The sequence below is a fragment of the Lacerta agilis genome, chromosome 6 (assembly GCF_009819535.1).
Source record: "Lacerta agilis isolate rLacAgi1 chromosome 6, rLacAgi1.pri, whole genome shotgun sequence".
NCBI lineage: Eukaryota > Metazoa > Chordata > Lepidosauria > Squamata > Lacertidae > Lacerta > Lacerta agilis.
Window position 1 is genome coordinate 52,793,865 of NC_046317.1, and position 6,613 is coordinate 52,800,477.

The following is a 6,613-nucleotide window of genomic DNA, read 5'->3' on the forward strand; positions in this document are numbered from 1 at the left end:
CCCACCTTGGATGCCCGGCCCGTAGTCCTGGCAGGGGAAGGGCTGGGAAGCTGATCTCGGCCACAGTGCCAGGGAGGAGGGGGCCGGATTAACTCTTTCCCAATCGGCCAGTTTTGGGGACTCCCCTCCTCCCCCTCCGCGGATGACGAAGCATCCGAGTAGGCTAATCTCAGAAATGGCCTCCACGCTGCTCTACTCAGTCGGTACAGCAAGAGACACTTAGGGTCGTAGGTTCGAGACCCAAGTTGAGCAAAAGGCTCATGCGCTGCAGTGGGTTGGGCTAGATGACCCACGGAACCCCTATCCAAGTATACAATTGTATGGTTCTCTGATTCCCTGCAGCAGCGGCAGCGCGGCGCGGCTGGAGGTGCGGACCTCCTAATGTGGACGGACTCCGACTCTCATCGTGCCTGACTACCGGCCGCGTTGGCTGGGGCCGGCGGGAGCGGGTGTACCGGGATCACCACGGTTGTCAAGCAAGCAGCGCTTCAAAACGCTGCGACAGGACTTTTGTGTCGCTGCCTCCGCCGCCGCTACGATGTAGCACCTGCTGGGGTTGCAATTCAGTTGTTCAGCCCCCAAACCAGCGCTTGGCTGCAGCAGGCAACTTAATGCGCCACCGGCTCGCGTGCAAATGCGCTGCGTTCTCGCTACTCTACTCGCCCGGCGCAAAATGAAAGTTCCAAGTCAAACCGGAAGCCGGTCAGTGTTGGGGATCCCGAGGGTTCTCTCAATGGCCACCAGGGGGAGCTGCGCGCGCATGGCTCGGGTCGCAGGGTTTAAGCTTGTCGGTAGCGGACGCAAACCCAGGCCGTTAAGAATAGCCATCCTCTCCTGAATGTGGCTTTGCTGCTAGAGCGCTGGATTAGAACATGAGGGGGCTTGCGGGTAAAACCAGGGTCACAGCCAGCCCCGCTCAGCCATGAAACCCACTGGGCCAGCCAATTACTGAGTTGTTGTGAGGATAAAAATACTCCACCCTCAGCTCCATGGAGAAAAAGTAGGGTATATAAATGTAATAATAGCAATAATATTACAGGCGCAGAGCTTCATTTGAGCCAGGGCTCAATTGTGGAACCTGCCTCTAAATGACAGAAGTTGGTAATGACAATATGTCTGGCTGCGTGGATATAGTAATAAAACTGCCTTTGAACATGTGAAGAGCAGTTTCTAGGCAAGCATGATGGGTCACTTCCAAAATACTTCCTGCTCCTTCAGTCTTTCAGCCACCAAATATTACGATTTTCTATACTATACTGCATAATTTATTCCTTGCTTCCACAACGATGGTCTTTGCCACTCCTTTACTCTCCCAAACTAGTTTTTCTGGAGTTTCCCTGCTGTCTTCTTACTACTGCAGAAGGTGTGACACAAGGGTTTCAGATTAGGGCTTGGAAATGAGGCCATTGCATGCATACTACTGTGCTGGGAGCCTTCAGCTGTAAGGATCCTATTCATAGGAGCAAACTGATTTCGGATGTGTGTTGAGTGGCTCTGTGCATCATTATTTGTTTAGTTACCGGTAATAGATTATTATTATTATTTTTATCCCACCCTTCCTCTCAGCGTAGCCTAAGGGCAGCAAACAATGAAACCAATCCAAACATTTCAACACAATCAAATATACTCACTGCTAAATAATTTCAAGGCTGGCAGGGAGATTTTCTTACAACCACTAAATGCCTGCATGAATATTAATATAGCCTATACTCAAATAATAAAGGGGACAGAGGGCATTCCATAAGTGAGGGGCTGCTACTGAGAAGATTCTGTTGGGCAGTACTAAGTGGCAGCATCACCTTTATGTTTTAAGAATAAGATATTAATGACTTTTTGAAACATGGATAAACAAAATAGGATTATGAAACGAGAAAATGTCTGAGCAGTTTACTGCCCGCAACTTAGTTTTCATACACATTTTTCTGCAAACAAAATACCTAGGTTTGCAAGCAAGATCGAAACAAGCACCTCGGGGGGGGGGGGACAAACAGGTGAACAGCAAGATGCTAAAAGCTATAGAAGATATATCAGTGATATTTTCTACTCATTGGTATACAGTAGTACCTCGGTTTTCAAATGTCTCCATTGACGAACATTTTGGTTTTCGAACACCGTAAAGCTAGAAGTAAATGGTTTTCGAACACGGCTTGGAAGTCGAACATGCCACGCTGCTTCCATATTGAGTTTTCTGTATTCGGTTTTTGAACGTTTCAGAACTCAAACGGTCTTCTGGAATGGATTACATTCGAAAACCGAGCTGCCACTGTAGTCTAGCAGGGGGTGATAGAAAGGAGATAAGAATCTACTACTGGTATGTCTGGCAGGAGCAGCTGACATGGAAGAGTGGTGTGGCCAAGCCACTCTCTTGACAGGGATGTCGCTGCCGCTTGTCTGAATGGGGCATGGTGGTAGTAAGGTCAGGACTGCACAGGCACAAAAGCAACAGTGTTGGATTGGCTCAGTGGTGTGCCTTTGTAGCTCTGACCTCGCTGCTCCCTGCCTGCCCCATCTAGGTAAGCACCACTGACACTGCTACTGGTTGGATGGCTCCTGCACACCAGGCCTCCACGCCAGCTACTCCTGATCTCTGTGTAATTTGGAGTAAATTGACAAGGATGTCTGACTCACAATGGTTTGACAATGTCAGCAACAAAATGACCCCACAACACACACACAATATTATGCTGCTTAAATGAAGAAACCGGAGTAAGTAGGTAACCAGGAATGGATTTTTGTGTTGAAGGACTGAAAGTGTATTCGGTTCTAGTGCTCAGAGGAAAATTAATGGGCTCAAGGTTCCTTGTACGCCTCTTGTACTTTGTTCCAATTGATGGATCTTGGGATTCTAGTAAAAAACAAAAAACAAAGAAGATCCCTTTGCCCTGAAGTCCGCCCACCCCTGAGACAGGCAATGTTGTGAAGAAACCTTGGAAACACCCTCTGGGTAAAAGACCTTCCTTCTATCCCCACCCAAAGGTTATGAACAATAGCTTACGTTTAGACCTTTTGCGTGTGAAGACAAGAAAAGACATTTGGAGGCACAGCTAGGGTGCACACCGCAACACACTGACTGCACCCAACTCATGCCACAACAGTTGTCAAACAACTCACATGCATTCTTCCAACACAGATGGAACACCACAAAAAATAATAATGGAGAATTCTCTTTCTACTTTCTCTTGCCAACTGCTACATGGGGCCTTCACTGAAAACAATTTGTGCTGGCAAAATATTTAGTTTTCCCTCAAAAAAAAAAAAAATCCCCATGGCATGGAATGCTGGTTTTTTAAAAAAAAGGTGTGCCCCTGTTTTTCCTGCTCCATATGTCTGTTTATAACTGTCAAGTACATCCACTGACGCATGCCAGAAAGCACTAGTAGTGCCTCAGTAGCGTTAATTAATATTATAAAATAGTAATGTACAATATGTTACACCCACGTTGCCACAGTAAGTGCCTAGACAGATTACACAGAATAATGTCTGTTTAGATCACAGTTCCACAGAGACATCCTCCAATGCTTTACATGCACCAGGTTTTGAAGATCAATGCAGATGTCTTTTTTTTTTTTAACTTTTATGAGTCAGACTTTGCAATAGCCCAAGAATTACATTTTCCTGTGAAGTGAAAGTGTTGCATTTTTAGCCCTAACCCACTACAGAAGATACGCTCATTAAGCTGTGTCCTTAAATATAAGTTTTGGAACAAAGTTCTTAAGACAAAATACTGTGTGCAAAGAAAAACAGATGCTAGCAGGAACTATCTGTAGAATTAGGTCAGGCATCATGAAAGAAAAGAGACTCAATGGTTCCAAGACAAATCTGGATACACTTATGACATATATTGTATGGGGTCTTATTTTTGTCTCTCAGTCATGTTTTGCCCAACTCATAGTTATTGGGGGGTGGGGGTGGGCAAAGGAACGTCCTTCCTGGGAAGCATCAGGGGTTGCCAGAGCTCCTGATGAAATGCTGAGTGTTGACTGGCTTCTACCCCAATGAAAAAATAATGTTGGAGAGACCCCTTAGCTCTACCCTCAGGTTTAAGCAGATCAAAATACATGGAGGAATTCTCCCTCGGATCAAAGGGGGTAGTAATCCTCTGTTTGACCAGCAATCAATAGTCCAACTGCTAGAAACATGTAGAGCTCTGCATTGTGCACAAAAACTAACTTTGGGGTAGCATACCTTGTTCATTCTTGCTCTTTGCTTACAGCGCACTGTGGTCTGGATTATGTGGGTTAATTTAGCTCTTATGAAGCTTAAGCAGTAGGCTTCCCAGACAGACATCCTCCTCTCATTTTGAAGCATCTGGGCTTAGAAAGCCTCTCCACCTGTCAGGGCTGAGCCATAGGGAGTGGTAGGAGATGAGCCAGAAATCGGGAGCCATGGGTTGCAGCAGGGAATCAGAGGTGAGGAGCAAAGCCAGTACTTAGAACCATAGGGCAAGCCAGGAGGATGGAGCACGCAACAAGCCAGGACCGGAGGACAATCTCTTGTTACATCCACACCATATGTGTAAAAAGCACACAGCTCCCCCCAAAGAATCCTGGGAGCTGTAGTTTGTGAAGGGTGCTGGAAATTGTGGTGGGAACATTACAGTTCTCAGGATTCTTTGGGGGAAGTCATGTTCTTTAAATGTCTGGTGTGGAGGTGAACAAAGGATCCAGGAACATACTAAAGCTTGGGAATACTGTTGTCCAGCCCGTCTGACTGAGCCAGGAAGCCCTCCTTATACCTCTTCCCATTTTGGAGGATCCAGTGGCAAACTGGGTGCATGGAGTCAGTCCAAGGCCTGCATAGACAGGTGCTGCAACCCGAAGTTCAGCTGCACTGAGTCCCAGCAGCTCCTCACACAACCCACCATGTTGTCCCAGTCCCACCAAGGTATGGGGCCATCTTCCCCAGGAAGAGCAGCTCTTTGAGCTCATCCACTTCCCAATGCTTGTCAGATGTGGTGCAGGTCACATTAGGTGAACAACAGAGAGCCTTGTGGCACTTGAAAGAGAAGCAAATTTTATTAGCCATAAGCTTTTGTGGACTAGTTGCAAGAAAGATTTGTTTTTTGCTGCAAAAGACTGCTAACCCTCATTCTTAGGTGTATAAACTTCACTGAATTCAATGGGACTTCTGAGTGCATATGCATAGGATTGCACTATTAAATGCTTACTCTCAGCTTTGTCTCTCTCGCACAATGTCATTTAACTTATTGAACAAAGAAATGCTGTAGGGAAATACTAATCATACCAAGAATACACAAAGGGGAAAGAGGCCCACCAGGGTAATGGAACAAAGTCCAGAAGAGAGAGAGAGGGCAACTGAGATAACGAGGCTGAGTTTCCAACCTCACAGTGAACCCAAATAGCAGATTACTCTTTAGCAAGCAAGGGTTTCGTGGGAACTGTATCTTTATAATGCCTGTCTCAACATTCTTGAGAAAACATGTAGGACTTTTGGATTCTATAGAGCCCCTGTACATGTTCCTTTAATTACTGGCAGAAGTATTGTAAAGCAGGGGACAGATGATATATTGCATAATGAAAAAGGGATGCCACCAGGATTACTTGGGCCCACCATATTGTATATGGGTGTCCCCTCCTGCAACAACCTATGGGCAAGAACTGCTGCTTATTTACTTAGTGTGGCCTATCACATAGGACTATTATTATTTATGTGATTTCTTATATGCCCTTCCAACATTACAGTTATAGGAATAAGATGAATCCTGAATCCTCAAATTATAGTCACACTGCAGCTACCACAGCCGTATAGACAGGGCCTTCCCTTTGGTGGCTTCTATCCCATGGAACTCCCTTCCAAGAGATATACAGCCGACTACAACACTTCCAAGTTCTAGATCAGTGGTTCCCACACTGAAATTTTTTTATTGATAAGAAATACTTGGAAAGCACACCTAGGATTGTCCTCAGTATCGCTTGATGCTCTTGCTCTCATCTTGAAAAGATACCAATCCATATTCTGGAAATAAAAATAATATTTTGATACTCTATTATAGTACACTGAATTATTTAAATGTTCCTTTGATTGCCCTTGAACTTTTCTGCCACACTTGCCACCCTCTCCTGCCACACCCTTTGAGAGCCACTGTTCTGGATAAAAGTTTAAAAAAAAAAAAAAAAACAAAGCCAGGACCTCTGCTTCCCCTGGCTTTTAACTGAAGTGTATATTACAGTACATGCTTCTGCAAGAAGCGTTTGCCGGGTGTCAGTTTCTGCTGCTTGGGAGTTCGGGGCTTGCTTAAACCCGCTGCTTCTTTGTTGCAATCCGAACGGCGTGTTGTAGCTTTCATATTTATTTCTTGGTGGGACTGTCTTTTCGCTGTCAAGCGGAAGCCATCTCGAGAAGGCGTCCAAGCCTTGAAAGGCGACTGGGAAGCAGCTAACATAAATAAAAGCAAAGGAAAACTAGAGGGAGAGGGAGGAGAGGGAGGGACAGGCGCTCTGCCTTCTGTTCGGCTTTCTCTGCCATTGGCTCCCTCCGCGAGTTGAGGCTGCACAGAAAGCTCTGTAATTAGGACCCCGCTGGCGGACACAGGAGAGGAGCCCGTTTCCTGGGCGAGGAGCCGCTGCGAGGAAAAGACGCAGCAAAGAAAAAG